Consider the following 17,862-nt stretch of genomic DNA (forward strand, 5'->3'; position numbering starts at 1 on the left):
CGTCCATGCTGATCACAACAGCATCCATGCTGATCAGTGTCTTCATATCTCCTCTCTTTTTCGCTTACATGCTACGAAGTGCGCTCCACACACACGAACGTTGGGGCTTTGTTCGTCGAAATTTGCACGCCTACTGCGCGCCAGCCAGGTCCTGTGACGGTTCGCGCTGAGCATTTTCGTACGCTCGCACTGGACGTCAATAACCTCTCGTACTCGAAAGAAGCTCGTACTAGTGGGCTGCTTCTTTCTTCCGCAGCTGTCGCTACGATGAGAGCAGCCTACAACTGCGCATATAACCATAGTAGAGGAAGAAACTCGCAGGTGCGACCAGGCAGCGCTGAACAAGGTCTAACCGCTGTTCACCAATATGGCCCACTCGCTCCGAGCAGTGACGTCAAGTGACGTAGGTGCAAGCCATGTATAGTTGAATGCAAACTCTACTGACGTACTTCCAAAGTACGTATACTAAAATTGGAACGATACAGAGAAGATTAGCATGGCCCCTGCGCAAGGATGACACGCAAAATCATGAAGCGTTCCACATTTTTTTTTCGCCTTTTTATTAGAAATATTATTTCGCAGTTGTGAAGATTCCTCACTGAAAGGAGCACATTTCCTGTTAGTGCTGCAATATGCCTGACAGTTTAATTTATTGTGAATATGTATTTTTCATCGACATTTTTCACCACTGAAGAACTATGTGCCCTCTTCTTCAGCGATGTTCAGGAATTGTCGATGTAAACTGAACACTCGCACAAAATGGATACACCCTGGCATATCGCAGCATCGAATCAGAGTCCATCATGACTCTGGTCGAATGTTAACAGCTTACAGTAATGAGCAATCACAACCAGGCGTCATATTTGTGGCAAAGAGACGAAAAAAAATGTGGAACGCTTCACGATTTCACGTGTCATCATGTACCTTCTTAGCTTCGTTTCATGATATGTCACGCCTCGTTCCGAACGCCCAGTTTAGTGTCACCGCATGCTTTTACGTACAACGTTGGGCAAGCCGCATACGCATGTTTGTAAGGTATGACGACATGAACGTAAAAGTGTGAATAATTTGTCTTCAAAAAAAAAAAAATTGCTGGCCCTTTGGCATTTTCTCAATCGTGCTACCCCGATGTAGCTTTTACCGGAATAACGTTGACTGCCTGGCCTTCGACCGTTACGTACGTGTACCTAAATAAAGCACAGGAAAATAATTTGTCGCGTAAGTTTAAAACATAGCAATGGGACCGTGCAAGGCTAACGGAGCTCATGCGCAAGATTTCTTACTTCTTACGCACCACTAACTCGATTGCGTGCAAATTAACTGCAGTTGAGAAATTGAAGGGTGGAGACACTCCGCAGCGACCCCACATTGTAAAGGAAACGAAGACTGAATTAATATGGTAGGGGAAAGTGTTGAGCTGTCTCGCAGCTAAGCCTAAGCGCGCAATGCCAATTCACTCGACCTGTTAACTACGATCAGATACTCGCCGCAGCTGGACACTTGAAAGCAAAGCTTCCATGTACTGAGCCAGCTTTCTTTGGGCAATGAGCACTCTCCGTGGAGTATTTCTGCCTTTCTTCACTTTTAATTTTTCTTTTTATTTGCACAGCGACCGAGTCGGCACTTGGTAGATTGCACCCCAGCGCTTAAGCACCGATCGGACACTTTGATAATTCATGTTCTCCACAGAATAACTGAGTTGACAAATAACATTCCTGCGCTTCTCTTTCGTTGCAAGTGCGTTAAATAATGCCACGTGATCGAAATCAATCCTGCAACAACCGCATACATTAGGCACGCGCGTGCGAAATGTCACCGCTGAAGCTGCAATAATCAGTCAGAGAAGAAGCAACGAAGTTGCAACATTCACGTTGACGGACTTTAAAACGACACTACGGTCCGCAAGCAGTAACGACACTTCCTTTAAATTGTACATTAACTATAAAAGCACGCTAAACCGAGCATGCTGGGCGGGCGCCATCGAATGCCGTTCGAAAGGCCTGTACCGACTCGTTGCGGCCGCATCCCGTCAGGTGGCGCCACGAAATGAAGCGCGTGCACAGATCGGTTATGAAACATTGTAATATAACTCCTGATTCAACTATTATTTTATTATCTGCACTAAAGGAATTATGCGCAATACGCTAAAAGCTACTTCGTGTGTGTCTTGTTGGCTTCATATAGAAAAGTTATTTCCTTTGCATTAAGTAACATCAGACTTCCACCGCAGCCAAATCGTGGCCCAAATATTGCTGGCTATATATAGTTGAACTCGGAGTCTTCTAGTGTACTTGGATAGTACATATACAAGATTGGAACGCTGAGCATGAGTAGTGCATGACTGCGTGGCGATCGTCCTTCCACGGCATGACATGCTTGCATGGATTAGAATGGTGGAAAGGATGGCCCGCACAAGCATGATCAGCGTGGCAATCATCCTTCCTATGCATGGCATGTTTGCATGAATTAGCATGGCAAGGATGGCCCGCATAAGCGTGAAGCGTTCAACATTCGTTTCCCGAAACGTTCCTGAGTGTTGATTGTTCGTTCCTGAAAGCCGTGCATTCGCTGTTGCTTATGAAGTATGCGTGATAGTTTTCTTTATTGTGGCTATCCAGTTTCCATCGCCAAACCCTTATCATTGCTCAAGATAGCACGTATAATTTTTCAGTCATGTTTGTAGTATTTTGGAAGTGCAGTAGAGGAGTTTGCGTGCAACTATAGTATATTAATTGTCACCGATACTTGGCCCGAAATGTTGCCCGGGTGGAAGTCTCATGTAGGGCCCCTAAACCACCTTCGATAGTTGTTCAATCATTTCAAGTAAACACGCGAATCATGTTCAGAATGCCGTGACGATCAACGATGCCACACGTAGCAGTGCTACAAGCCGCAGGCGCACCCCAAATTCCAAGAAACAATTGCTTCTTCTCTCCGGGCCCTGCTTCGGGTCTGTCTAGTGACGTGTGTGATGTCAGCGTGTTGAATCTGTGATGCCGTATGCAGGCGATGCTGCGACTGGTCGAACCTTCGCCCCTCCTGAAGGGGAACCCTGCGCACGCCTATGGTAATCTATAAGCAAAGGACCCCGTGGGCTGAAGTCGAGAGTCGGACGAAAGCCCGTGTGGTCGGGAAAACACATCAGAACGATTAAAATGGACACCCGAGAGAGAGAGGGGGTGGGAGGCGTTACGCAGACTGTGGTGTGGAAGTTTCGTCGGCGAGACAGGTAACTTTCAGCAAAGATTCAAGCAGCTCATGCATGATGTAAAAAAGAAGCTTTCGTCGAACAGCAATGGCCGAGCACGCAGAAGCGAAATAACTGGTCTTCTCGGCTTTATCTTGAACCTCTGACAATACAAACTACGGCGCACACGCTTAAACGTAATGACGGCAACTTTCCACACGTGTACGCATCCTTGAGGAGCGCGAAAGAAACACAGGGACTAAGAAGATATACACACAGGACAAGCGCTTTATAACAACTAGTTTTATTAAAGAAAAACTCGGACATCTTATCCTAACATAACTGTGCAAGGTACATGAACGTATCAGCGCACATAGTAACACTCGTGAAATGGCTAAACAGTCAAAAAGGCAGATAATAATGATGTGCAGTTTGTCAGATATGGAAATGGAAGAATGGCTTACACAGTCGTCATTGTCTAATATTCAACGTCTTGAATATTATCTTAAGAACATTCATGTAGGGTTTGGTGATGGCACATTCATTAAAAAAAATGGTGTCTGCATTGGGTTTAAGGTAGCTCCTGTCTTAAAGGGACACTAAAGGCAAATATTAAGTCGACGTTGATTGTTGAAATAACGGTCCAGAAACCTTGTAGTGCTACTTTTGTGCCAAGTAAGTGCATTTTTTGAAATAAAATCACATTTTAGTGGTCCGCATCCCGTTAGCGCACTTCAAATCATCCGCTTGAAAGCGGTGTTTCCCACGTCACTGCTGCCGTGCCCAACGTTGCCCGCCTTTACTGCGCAGCGGCGTGCGCCATTCGGGCATCCGGCAACATCGCATGCATGCGGCATTTTGTCGAACTTTCTGTCAGAGCGACTTTCACGAGCGCGCAAAAGACGCGCGGCAGTACGCGATACCAAAACTACCATTGAGACGCGACCGCGTGAGCGAAGCAGGGTGCCGGGTGAAGCGCAGTTCGGCGAAAACGGAACCTTCGAACTACGCGCGCCGTTCCCCATGGCAGCGCCAAAGAGGTTCTTTTTTCCATGAATCAAGGAGAAACGAACAAGCAGCATTTTATAACGGCTCTTGAGGCACGGAAGGTTCTTTTTTATTGCAGCTAGTTTGATTACGAGTGATTATTTGTAGTCAAACTCTCTCACGTCATCGGGATCATTTCCAAAATGTGCCGCTCGTGGCGCTCGTTGTTGATACATTTAGCTTAATTTCTCGGTAAGTAGGGGACTGCTGTTGATAATATTGCCGTTTTAGATGTTGTCATACATTGAGTTTTCACTCTGACACCCCTTCAAGTACCATCTTTCTGGGCAGTGTAGACAGGGAGCTAGAGAAAAATTTAGGTGGTGTGGCCACAAAGGTATTCCCATATGCTGATAATTATTTAATTTTGGGTTCAAGTGTTGAAAAAGAGACCTTTAGGAAGAGAGTTTTAGATACGTTTAATTCTGTGGGCAAGGGGTTGAAGTTCACTTCAGAAGTTCCATTTGACGCTAAGCTCCAGTACCTAGATGTCAACTTGAACTTCCGACCGGCGCACATTTGTTGGGCATACAACAAAGCAGAAAACTGGGCAAGTTGGTAGGTATTTATCTTCACAGGATAGCGCGCACTTGCTGCGGGGACAAAGTGAGAAGAACACGAGAACACAAGCGCTAACTTTCAACTAAAGTTTAATCAAGGAAAAACGGAAGAATATAACACAGAGTCCCAGGCATGCGTCACTGCGCAGAAAAAAAAACTAAACTACATGTCGCGCATCACTTCAAAGCTTAACGATAACACATCTGTTGACCTTTGCGAGGCGCTAATCGGTGTGGCCAAGAAAAGATAGTTCTTTATCTGTTAATGCCAATGACGTCTGGCTCACGCATCTATGTCCTTCTTTTTTGATTGGAAGGCCTCACAGATCTCCCTTGTAATCTTCTCCTTGTGACGGAATAAAACTGTGGTGCCTGTGAAATTCGCTGAGCACCCGCAGTCCCTGCAATGCATGCCAAGGTGTGTAGAAAATGCAGGGCCTTCACCTGCGTTCCTATGTTCATTAAGGCGCAGATTCAGACATCTGCCCGTCTGGCCAACGTAAACGCGGCCACATGATAACGGGATGTTATACACGACTCCCGAGGCGCAAGGCACGTGTCTGTAGGTGTGGTTAATGGTGCATGCTTGACTGGTCCTAGAACCCGAATCTACGCGTCTGCGCACCGCGGGGCATACGCCGCGCACCTTGTGTTCCGCGGAAAACACCGTCTTCACCTCATGCCGTGCGCCCACCTTTTTTAGAGGATGTGGCAACCCATGCACATAAGGTATCACCGCAAACTTCACCTTGTCTTTTGCTTTCAGCTCCGTTTCAGCTAGCTGCTGCCGCTGCCATCGATTTCTTAATTTAGTTCCCGCAAAAGCCGGCTACATGCGAGAACCGTCGTCTTTGTCTCCGTAGCAAGTGCTCGTTCTCCTGTGAAGAAGTTTGTTGGGCATATTCGCCTCGTGCAGGGAAAGCACTTTTAAGCTATGCTTCTGGGCATTCTAAGATTGTGAAGAATGCCGTTGTGGGTTCTTGCTTGCGGTCGGCATTACGAAAATCTTGCGTCCACTCTGTGAACAATGCTTTTGCATCCCAAATTCGTCGGCTGAAGGATGCTGGGTAGCTTCACTCCATTTTGCAAACATCGTGCGGGCGACCTTCTGAAGATTTTTAAATTTGACAAGCAACCAGCAAGAGAAACGGACAGGCAAATTGATCCCCTTTCAAAAGTGTCTCTAATTCCGTACGTACGTGGCCTTCCCCATCGATTTAAAAAAAAAGTTGCAAGCAAACATGACGTAAAAGTAGTATTTTCGGCAAAAAACAAAATCGGCTGTGTGTGCACGCTCCAGAGTAAAGCGAAAATATGATAGCGAGCAAAGTGGTAAAGACTGCACTATAACAGACGAAAGCAATTAAGTATATGTAATGCAACAATAAAGGTAGTGTACAGGATTCCCATGACGTTTTGACACGTGTATGTAGGCAGACAGGCAGGTGTGAATACCAGATTTAGAGAGCACATGACAAGTTTGAAAGGACGTCCGAACACACACCTCGCCCTTCGCTGCAACGAATGCGAGTGCACCGCCCTCGTTAAAAAACACTGACACTCTTTTTAAACATTATAAACAAACATCCAAGGAAATCGCAGAAGCGTTTTTCATTTCACAGCCCAATGACGACTGTGTAAGTCGATCCTTCCATTTCCACATCTGACAATGAGACATCGCTATTATCTGCCTTTTTGACTGTTTAGTCAATTCATGAGTGTCACTATGTGCGCTGATATGTTCATGTACTTTGCGCAGTTCTGTTAGGATAAGAAGTCTGAGTTTTCTTTAATAAAACTTGTTGTTAGAAAGCGCTTGTCGTGTGTTTATCTCTTCTTGTCCCTGTGTTTCTTTCGCGCTTCTCAAGGATGAACCGTTTCCAACTAGGCCAAATAGATGTGGTACTATTGCTACTTCATATTTCAACATACATGACCAGACTGTTTGCATATCGTTGTGAACAAGGCTCCCGTGCGGGAACTGAAACGTTTTACTTGTGGGTGAACATGCGTGGTCGGTGTCCATATTAGCCCTATGGACTTGAAATAACAATAAAAGAAACAGAGGTGACAGCGGCATCATTCTCTTGCAAAGCAGGGTATGGGTAAAAGTGAAAGCTCACGCCCGGTTCCTTCGCGTACGTAGCGTACTGCGGCACGGAGCAGAAAAGTACCGTGCCGCCGATAACTTTTACTGCACTTTGCCGCATTGCGTAGCCTCTAGGGGTGCACACACATAAAGTGAGAGCAAAACAACGCTGCTCAAGACGACAAACGCCGCGAAATCGCGGTTAAAAACAATGCATTCAACAACCATCTGCTTCCCGTCGCCCGAGCAAGGTGAGATCACGTGATCCAACCATGCACGTCACAGCGCGATTGCAGCGCCCGAGTCTCCAGTGGTGGGCCTCACGCCCAATAGTCCACAAACAGTAACGACACTTCAACTAAATTGTACATTAACTATAAAAGCACGATAAACCGCCATGCTGGACGGGAGTCATCGAATGTCGTTCGAAAGGCGGGTACGGACTCGTTGCGGCCGCACCCCGTCAGATGGCGCCGCCACGAAGTAAAGTGCGTGCACGGAACGGTTATGAAACATTGTAATATAACTCCTGATTCAACGATTATTTTATTATCTGCACTAAAGGAAATATGCGCAATGCGCTATAAAAGCTACTTCGTGTATGTCTTGTTGGCTTCATATCGAAAAGTTATTTCATTTGCGTTAAGTAACATCAGACTTTCACCGCAGCCAAATCGTGGCCCAAATATTGCTGGCTATATATAGTTGAACTCGGAGTCTTCTAGTGTACTTGGATAGTACATATACAAGATTGGAACGCTGAGCATGAGCAGTGCATGACTGCGTGGCGATCGTCCTTGCACGGCATGACATGCTTGCATGGATTAGAATGATGGAAAGGATGGCCCGCACAAGCATGATCAGCGTGGCAATCGTCCTTCCGATGCATGGCATGTTTGCATGAATTAGCATGGCAAGGATCAAGGATGGCCCGCATTAGCGTGAAGCGTTCCACATTTTTCTTTTCCCGAAACGTTCCTGAGTGTTGTTTGTTCGTTCCTGAAAGCCGTGCATTCGCTGTATGCGTGATAGTTTTCTCTATTGTGGCTATCTAATTTCCATCGCCAAACCCTCATCATTGCTCAAAATAGCACGTGTGCTTTTTCAGCCATGTTGGTAGTATTTTGGAAGTGCAGTAGAGGAGTCTGCGTTCAACTATAGTATATTGGGACCAAGGAGGTTCAAATAAAATTTGCTGGAGTGGAGGAGGCGCCCCTCAGGTGAAGCCGCGCGCCGCCATATTGCCATAGGCAGAAGGCGCGCCTTCCGCAACGCAGGCTGCAGCGGCCGCATAGATGTTCCCGAGATGTTCTCTGGCGTTGTGGCGTCCAGACGTTGTTGGGCACATCGTGCGTTGCGTACGGCTATATAAATCGAGCGAAAAGGTACCCTGGGGTGAAGTTTCAGTTGTAAGCAGAACATTTCGAGCTTGATGAAAACTTCTCTATATGCCGGAACGCATGCTGACAGCTCGCAATCTGTCTAATTTCACATCTCACTGTCATTCTTTTTCCCTAACCGGTTTCTTAAGGAGCGAAATGTTCGAAGTACGTCAGGGCAGGCTGTTTGAGAGGCACTTCTCGCCGAATTCTTTCGAGCGGACTGGGCTGCGACCCGGTAGTTGTCCAGCTTGACGCATTTGTAAAACACTTGCAAAACCTAGTAATACACATTCTTGTGGTTGTTGATACCACTGGTGCGGAGCGCAAATGGGAAAAGGACGCACCGTTTGCTATTCGTTGAAATTATATAAATAGCTAGGCGACTGCCTAGATTTCGTTATCGGTTGAGCTGTGTTATAAAAGGGTAGGTCGCAACTACGAGGTTAAGTAACGTTATTTGGGATATACACAAGGACCTGTTTTTTTCTTACATTCGTGCCTTTTCTTTTGTTATTTGTATTTGTTTTATGCAGTGCAGCGAGTAAAACCAGTCGGTCTAAACTGTGCAATGTTCGTTCCAGCTGCACAGCGAACCGAGGCCCCGGGGTACTCCGGCCGTTATGTGTGTTCAAATTGAAAAAGAAGTTTGTTCAAGGTGTGACAGTTGCATCACCTACACGGCAGCATTACAAAGAAACGCTATATATATATATATATGTTTCCTAAGGGGAGATAAACAGTTCAAGACGAAAATTCTGCAGCAGAAAAATTGCAGGCTGACCAAAAAGAGCGAGGTTCGATCCTCAAGCGATAATAACCGCGAGATCAAGGATCAAAAGCTCACATCTGAGTAGTGCAGGGGGGTGTTCACTGCGGTCTTACCCCATACATACAGCAACCCCTCCACAGGGCACGAAAAGACCAGAAAGGCACGTATCCATCCGAGATGCGAAGTTTAATCGAGCACTGTCAGCAGAGCGCACGAACGGTATACAGAATTCCATCAAAGGAAATGCTGCCTTCACAAATGAGTCAGTCTCGAAAAAACTAGCCCAACGCAGCACAAAAACTCTACTGTACTTTGATTGTTGATGATAAATGAGGAAACATGTTGGGATTGTGGGCGTCTAAGTGGTTAGATATGTGGACTTTGGGACTGGAATGCATGATGACAGACTGCATGGGCGCTTTTAATTGATTCATTGGCAGTATAAGAGAGAGCCGATCCAACGACGTAGTATCGGAAAGCTATATATCTATTGAAATAGTGTCGACTGCAAGCTGAATGCCCATATTTGAAGCACGTCCATGCAAAGCCAAAGCTATTGGTTTTGGAGGTTATGAGCTTGTCTTGAGAAAAGAAATGGCTTTCAAGCCTTAACATATCCTTCTCGATGAGCATATATCCTTGAGTGTGGAGCTCCGCTCAAAAAAAAAAAAAAAGTGGCCGAACTCCACATATGCGTAAGACTCCGTCACATGACGAATGAAATAAACAGGAAAATGAGTGCCGAGAAGTGAGGTATGTTCTTACGAGGATGATTGTTTTTAAAAACCAATGACGACCCTTCATCGGTGTGCATGCTTGCAAGGAAAACGCCAAAAGAATCGGAATAAAACTGACTGCATTCTCGGCCATTTGGCTTCTTATTCTTGACAACTTCTCCCTTAATGCTCGACATAACCGTTAAAAACCACGACGGAGAGACGCGATCAGCGCGGCGGGCGCGCTTTGGCTCCCGTTTCTTGCCTATGGCAAGATGGCCGCCGCGCGCGCGGCGCGGCTTCACTGCGGCCCATTGGCAAGTATGGGCGGCCTCCACTCCAGCAAGTTTTATTTAAACCTCCTTGATTGGGACCGATCCTTGGCCCGAAATGTTGCCCAGGTGGAAGCCTCATGTTACTTAGGGGTACAGGGTAAGGCAAAATTAAAAAAAAAAAGACGATTCACGTTTCCTTGCAATTTGGCAAGTGTATCCCTTTGTGCATGTTGTCCATGTTGGTGCTTTCTTAGGAAGAGTTCTTTTTTTTTCACCTGCATTTATTCTTCGCAGCGTCTGTTCGAAAACTTCTGGCTTCTGGCTTATGCAACCCAAATTGGCCGGCTGAAGGATGCTGGGTATCCTTACTCCATTTTGCAAGCATCGTGCGGGCGACTTCTGAAGATTTTTAAATTTAACAAGCAACCAGCAAGAGAAACGGACAAGCAGATTGATCCCCTTTGAAAAGTGTCTAATTCCGTACGTACATGGCCTTTCCCATCGATAAAAAAAAAAAGTTGCAAGCAAATATGACGTAAAAGTAGTATTTTCGACAAAAAACAAAATCGACAGGGTGTGCTCCAGAGCGAAGCAAAAATATGATAGCGAGCAAAGTGGTAAAGACTGCACTATAGCACACGAAAGCAATTAAGTATATGTAATGCAACAATAAGATAGTGTATAGAATTCCCATGACGTTTGGACACGTGTATGTAGGCAGACAGGCAGGTGTGAATACCAGATTTAGAGAGCACATGACAAGTTTGAAAGGACGTGCTAACACACACCTCGCTCTTCGCTGCAACGAATGCGAGTGCAGCGCCCTCGTTAAAAAACACTGACACTCTTTTTAAGCATTATAACCAAACATCCAAGGAAATCTCAGAAGCGTTTTTCATTTCACAGCCCAATGACGACTGTGTAAGTCGATCCTTCCATTTCCACATCTGACAATGAGACATTGCTATTATCTGCCTTTTTGACTGTTTAGCCATTTCACGAGTGTCACCATGTGCGCTGACATTTTCATGTGCCTTGCGCAGTTCTGTTAGGATAAGAAGTCTGAGTTTTCTTTAATAAAACTTGTTCTTAGAAAGCGCTTGTCCTGTGTGTATCTCTTCTTAGTCACTGCGTTTCTTTCGCGCTCCTCAAGGACGAACCGTTTCCAACTAGGCCAAATAGCTGTGCCACTATGTTGCTACTTCACATTTCAACATACATGACCGGACTGCTTGCACATCGTTGTGAACAAGGCTCCCGTGCGGGAGCTGAAACGTTTTACTTGTGTGTGAACATGCGTGGTCGGTGTCCATATTAACCCTACGGGCTTGAAATAACAATAAAAGAAAGAGAGGCGACAGCGGCACCATGCTCTTGCAAAGCAGGTTAGGGGTAAAAGTGAAAGCCCACGGCTGGCTCCTTCGCGTACGTAGCGCACTGTGGCACTGAGCAGAAAAGTACCATGCGGCCGATAACTTTTACTGCACTTTTCCGCATTGCGTAGCCTCTAGGGGTCCACACACATAAAGAGAGAGGAAAACAACGCTGTTCAAAAGGGCAAACGCCGCGAAATCGCGGTTAAAAACAACGAATTCAACACCCGTCTGCTTCCCGTCGCCAGAGCAAGGTGAGATCACGTGATCCAACCATGCACGTCACAGCGATTGCAGCGCCCTAGTCTCCAGTGGTGGGCCTCGCGCCCAATAGTCCACAAACAGTAACGACACTTCCTTTAAATTGTACATTAACTATAAAAGCACGATAAACCACCATGCTGGACGGGAGTCATCGAATGTCGTTCGAAAGGCGGGTACGGACTCGTTGCGGCCGCACCCCGTCAGATGGCGCCACCACGAAGTAAAGTGCGTGCACGGAACGGTTATGAAACATTCTAATATAACTCCTGATTCAGCGATTATATTATTAATTGCGCTAAAGGAATTATTCGCAATGCGCTAAAAGCTACTTCGTGTATGTCTTGTTGGCTTCATATGGAAAAGTTATTTCTTTTGCGTTAAGTAACATCAGACTTCCACCGCGACCATATCGTGGCCCAAACATTGCTGGCTATATATAATTGAACTCAAAGTCTTCTAGTGTACTTGGATAGTACATATACAAGATTGGAACGCTGAGCATGAGTAGTGCATGATTGCGTGGCGATCGTCCTTGCACGGCATGACATGCTTGCATGGATTAGAATGGTGGAAATGATGGCCCGCACAAGCATGATCAGCGTGGCAGTCATCCTCCCAATGCATGGCATGTTTGCATGAATTAGCATGGCAAGGATGGCCCGCATAAGCGTGAAGCGTTCCACATTTTTCTTTTCCCGAAACGTTCCTGAGTGTTGATTGTTCGTTCCTGAAAGCCGTTCATTCGCTGTTGCTTATGAAGTATGCGTGATAGTTTTCTTTATTGTGGCTATCCAGTTTCCATCGCCAAACCCTTATCATTGCTCAAGATAGCACGTATAATTTTTCAGTCAGGTTGGTAGTGTTCCGGAAGTGCAGTAGAGGAGTTTGCGTGCAACTATAGTATATTAATTGTCACCGATACTTGGCCCGAAATGTTGCCCTCGTGGAAGTCTCATGTAGGGCCCCGAAACCACCTTCGATAGTTGTTCAATCATTTCAAGTAAACACGCGAATCATGTGCAGAATGCCGTGACGATCAACGATGCCACACGTGGCAGTGCTACAAGCCGCGGGCGCGCCCTGAATTCCAAGAAACAATTGCGTCTCCTCTCCGGGCCCTGGCTTGCAGTCTGCCTAGTGACGTGTGAGATGTCAGCGTGTTGAATCTGAGACGCGGTATGCAGGCGATGCTGCGACTGGTCGAACAAGGACCTACGACTTCCGGGTCTGCAAGCAGCTGCCCGCGCTCCTTGCTGTTGTTCGTCGTATGCCCGCGTGCGCGCGCATGTGAATCGGCAACTGCGGCCCGTAACGCAACTGCCAAATCGCTAGTGTACCAGCACAGTCAGGCCTAGCGGTTTGATAAGCTGCGCGGACTCAATCCGACAGTGTTTTGCGATGGCTTTCACGCATCAGTGCTTGCCTGCAAAAGCGCCGATTGGAAAAACGAAAAGACGCGACACGTGCGGATCCATTATGTTGGCGATCCTTTGAAGGCGTGCGCGCAACACAGGGTACATACGGGCACAATTCGTACGAGCACGGGCGAGCACGGGCAACAGCAGCGATTAGCCAATAAGCATGGAGTTCACGGAGTCACAGCAACCGGAAGTGCCCTCTGTATCGAAGAGCGCGTCAGCGATGACGGTATATAGCGTGAATTGGGAGGGGCACTCGGCTAGGAGGCCAAAGCGGCTTTGGGAGAGGAGACCAGCCGACGAGCGGTGGGTAGCGAAGGAAAGAGTGAAACGAGCGATCGCAACGTTTCGTTTAGCAGAGGCGTGTAACCTCGCTATTACGGCAACGGTTGAAAAAATTCTCACGGCTACGTGTTCGTTGTAGACTCATGCACAACTGTCACACCACAACTTGATTTCGACCTCTGGATGGTTTCAGGCCCTTCAAGGGCACAGGGTAAGGCAAAAAAAAAAAAAAAAAAGAAATCACGTTTCTTTGCAATTTTTTAAGTGTATCCCTTTCTGTATATTGTCCATGTTCGTGCCTTTCTTAGGCAGTGTTTTCTTTTTTTTTTGCGTCTGCATTTATTTTTCGCAGCGTCTGTTCGAAAACTTTTAGCTCCTAGCTTCATCACAAACCTTGTCTTTGCCGTGCCTGTCGGTAAACTGAGATTCTGATAGTTATAAGGTCTTCAGCAAGCGTAAATTTCGCGGCGACCAATACAGGCCGAACGCTGAACCATCAGCAAGCACTTCGTCGTGGAACCTCTAAGCCTTTTGAACGTAGAATCACGTAAAGGTTGACAACGGGTATGCTCTAATGGACATGAATATTATTTGTGATTCAATTAGACAGAATTGCTCGTGAAAACTGTGCCTTGGAAGTGTTGATCGAGCTAATCGGAATTCCGTCGCAGAGTCTTTTGCTGTGTTTGTTTAGGCTTCAGAGTCTCAAGGACTGCGACATTGGATATTGTTCTTTCGTATGGTAGTATCGCACGTACCGAAATTCTGAAATCATTAGAACTTTAGCCTGGTGAAAACATAGTCAATTTGCTGAAAGAAGTTGACCACAATCGACAACACATTGCAGATAAAGGCGCACGACAGCGCACAAAAGAAGCAAGGCAGGCAGGACAGGCTGAAAAGTGAAAAAATGACTTTGGTAATGATTACCAAGCTCGTATCTACTAAATAAAATAGTTGAACTGTGTTTGTGGCAAAAGATGACCGCTTTTCAGCTGCTTCCTTACTTTAAACTCGATTATCTCAAAACCATGTTTATTATTAATCAGGTACCATTATTTCCAATGAGTTCCAAGATAAGCAGTTGATTATTTTCCTTGTATTCTGCATGAGTGCATAAAACTACTATACCGCAATTGGAATTACGCACTTCAAAGCTTTTGTGTTACAAATTTTCAAAGATGCAAATTAACTCAAAATGCAGGGCCCAGTATAAAAGTTTACCAAAATAGCAATAGTAGCCAGATTTTAATGAATCTGGTACAGCTAAAAATGCGCAATATTTGCAAGACAATGATATATGTTTTATGCACATATCACTTTTAGTTACTGAGAAAACGGTTCCTCAACATGGTCATAAATGCATGGGACGTATAGGGCACCGCTATAAGCTAAGTAGACGCAACAAATAGTGGTTATTATTACACTGAGCACATTTCTTTTAGTGCATCTTGCCAAAAAACTAAAGTTATCCTTGAATATTTAGCATTTTCGTAATCAACGCAGAACTTTTTCTGTTTTGTAGCGCCATGTCACGGCACGCGGCAGAAATGAGTCGTTGGCGTACTTTGCAACGACACTACAGTCCATAAACAGTAACGAAACGTTCACTAAGTTGTACGTAAAAGAACGCTAATACATTGTTGGAGGAAACTGGACATCACTGACGCGACAGCTCGCGTTATCAAATGAGCACCGTCAACTGACGTTCGAAAGACGCGGGTCGCGCTCGTTTCGGCTACATCCCGTAAGACGGCGCCACAAAATAATGTTCCTGCACTGATTAGTTTTGAAACATTCTGAAATCACACCTAACTGGAGCACTATTTTATTATCTACGTTAAAGGAAATATACCCAATACTATAAGAGCTGCTTCAAGTACGTCATCATCGCTTAAAATGGAAGATCTATTTTGTTTTCGTTAAGTAACTTCAGACTACCACCCTGGCCACATATTGGCCCAAAGATTGGTGGCTATATATAGGCGAACGCAAACTGAGTTGCTGTACTTCCAAAGTACATATACTAAAATTGGAACGATACAGAGAAGATTAGCATGGCCCCTGCGCAAGGATGACACGCAAAATCGTGAAGCGTTCCACATTTTTTTCGTCTTTTTGCCAGAAATAGTAATTCGCAGTTGTGAAGGTGTCTAACCTGAAACAGCGCATGCGCTTGTGCTGCAGTATGCCTGACAGTGCAATGCATTGTAAATATATATATTTTTATGGACACTTTTCATCACTGAAGAATCATGTGCCCTCTTCTACAGCGATGTTCAGGTATTGTCGATGTAAAATGAATACTCGCACTAAAACGATGACATCTGGCATATCGCAGCATCGAGTCAGAGTCCTTGAAGGAATCTGATTCGACTAGAGTCCTTGAAGGACTGCAGTCAAATGTACACAGTAATAAACAATCGCAACCACACGTAATATTTGTGCCGAAGGTCGCGGGATCGAATCCCGGCCGCGGCGGCTGCATTTTCGATGGAGGCGAAAATGTTTGAGGCCCGTGTACTTAGATTTAGGTGCACGTTAAAGAACCCCAGGTGGTCGAAATTTCCGGAGCCCTCCACTACGGCGTCTCTTATAATCATATGGTGGTTTTGGGACGTTAAACCCCAGATATTATTATTATTTACGTAATATTTGTGGGAAAACGACGCAAAAAATGTGGAACGCTTCACGATTTTGCGTGTCATCCTTGCGCAGGGGCCATGCTAATCTTCTCTGTATCGTTCCAATTTTAGTATATGTACTTTGGAAGTACAACTACGGGGCTGGGGTTCGAATATTTATAGCCATACTATGAGGAGGCGAACGTGAACGGTGGCAAGCGGAGTAAATTCATAAAATTTGAGCGGATGTTACAATAATCAGCAGGTGTCTGTATTTATTGTTATACAGAATGGCTACCTGCGCACGGCTTATAATTTAAAATATACCTTAAGCGCTCACATTAGCAGTTCTTGCGCTTTAAAGGTCCTCTATTGCGAGCAATTAGCGTCGGCGGTCGTTGCGTCCTCTCTCGGCTGAGACCGCAACCAAAGGAAACCGCGCAGTTTGAATGTCAGGCTGTCATTGGTGTCATCACTTTGCCGCTTTCCCGTAAGTACTGATCGTCTTTCGATGGAACGACAAACCCAGTATTTGATTGAAAAGCAACGCAAGTTTTACGAGCGCCATTTTCACGCGTTTGCAAAGCCTGTTATATCGCGTTTGGAAGCGGGACGGTAGTTAGCGGTCCAACAACTCCTTTCTGACAGCTTGTTTGATTGGGTGCCCGCGGGTGCAACACTCAAAAGTGTAATTTCTTTTTAACTGCGTTGATGACTTGCCTTGGTGCATAACCCTTGGTGTTTATTATATGGATGCTGCGATCTTGTGTTGTGTTCCCAATGAGCACACCCAGTCGTGATTCCTTTGAAATCAGATGCGTGTTGATTGCCCATATTTGGCCAAGGAATGTGAGTGTTGGTGTTTGTTTTTAAGCCGAACTAGCTGTACACATTCGAGACGGTACAAAGAATAGCCTTGTCTTTGTTGTCTTCCAGATCTGAAAGTGTAATTACGAGTGGTTTATTTCAATCGTGCACTTCATCTCGGAGAGCAAGATGCGCAGTTGGTAAATGGGGCTGCTAGATGTATGCATCCCGAAACGAGGAACCCTTCCCCCCCTCCCCCCCGCTAATATGGAAAAGGGGGGGGGGGTAGGAGAGAGTACAACTTTACCCCCATGAAACCTCTGCCGCCTTGACGCCTCTGCCTGTTGGTTTAACAAACATGATTGCAACACAACATATCAATATGTGCTACATCTATGACCGACTGTCATAGCTTTAGCATGACATTCATATTTCCTGGATGTAATCATGTTTGTCGCAGCTTTCCTGGTTTCTGAACATGACAAAATATTGATACCATGGGCGCCTATTTGCTCTAGAACAATTTAATGTCCCATCTCCATTGGTTGTTACACGAGTGTTAACTAAGTAGAGATATGCACAGTATTACTCAATTCGACAGCTTGAAGAACCTGGCAACTAATTGTGCTCAGCTGGCATAAAACATCCATTGTTTAAAGTGCGCGTATCTATGCGTCCGTTTTGGTACATCACTGACACATGAAGCCCAGGGTGTTAACGATCCAGTTCGAGGTGTGCAACATAGCAACTGGTGCAAATGTTCAGCAAGTAGGTGAAAATGTATCTTCTGAGGCAGGGGTGTAGCTGCGGGGTGGCACACAGGGCACATGCCCCACCCCTGGCACCTTCTCTCCACCATAGGATACCTTATAAAGCTACACTAGAAGACACCAGCCTATTAAGCCCATTGTTGCCCAGTCAATAACTAACCTTCGTTTCACACCACGAGTTCTTATACCAACTTGCTCAATCAATGAGCTTCCTGCTGCTCTGACTTGTAAAGGAACGGCCGGCCAACCACATCTTCAACTGCCATGTGAAGCTTTCTGTTCTGATTATCAGTTAT

At 45.7% G+C, this 17,862-nt stretch overlaps 3 non-coding genes across 3 annotated transcripts; 2 read left to right on the forward strand and 1 right to left on the reverse strand.

The window, feature by feature from the left end:
- Positions 1 to 445: 445 nt before the first annotated feature.
- On the forward strand, positions 446 to 548 carry LOC119372831 (U6 spliceosomal RNA). The gene has a single exon (XR_005179721.1). It is a non-coding gene; the product is annotated as a U6 spliceosomal RNA (small nuclear RNA).
- Positions 549 to 15,371: 14,823 nt separating this feature from the next.
- On the forward strand, positions 15,372 to 15,474 carry LOC119372822 (U6 spliceosomal RNA). Its single transcript, XR_005179713.1, has one exon. It is a non-coding gene; the product is annotated as a U6 spliceosomal RNA (small nuclear RNA).
- A 564-nt stretch (positions 15,475 to 16,038) lies between these two features.
- Positions 16,039 to 16,141, reverse strand: LOC119372824 (U6 spliceosomal RNA). The gene has a single exon (XR_005179715.1). It is a non-coding gene; the product is annotated as a U6 spliceosomal RNA (small nuclear RNA).
- Positions 16,142 to 17,862: the final 1,721 nt, after the last annotated feature.

The sequence above is a fragment of the Rhipicephalus sanguineus genome, chromosome 10 (genome assembly GCF_013339695.2).
Source record: "Rhipicephalus sanguineus isolate Rsan-2018 chromosome 10, BIME_Rsan_1.4, whole genome shotgun sequence".
NCBI lineage: Eukaryota > Metazoa > Arthropoda > Arachnida > Ixodida > Ixodidae > Rhipicephalus > Rhipicephalus sanguineus.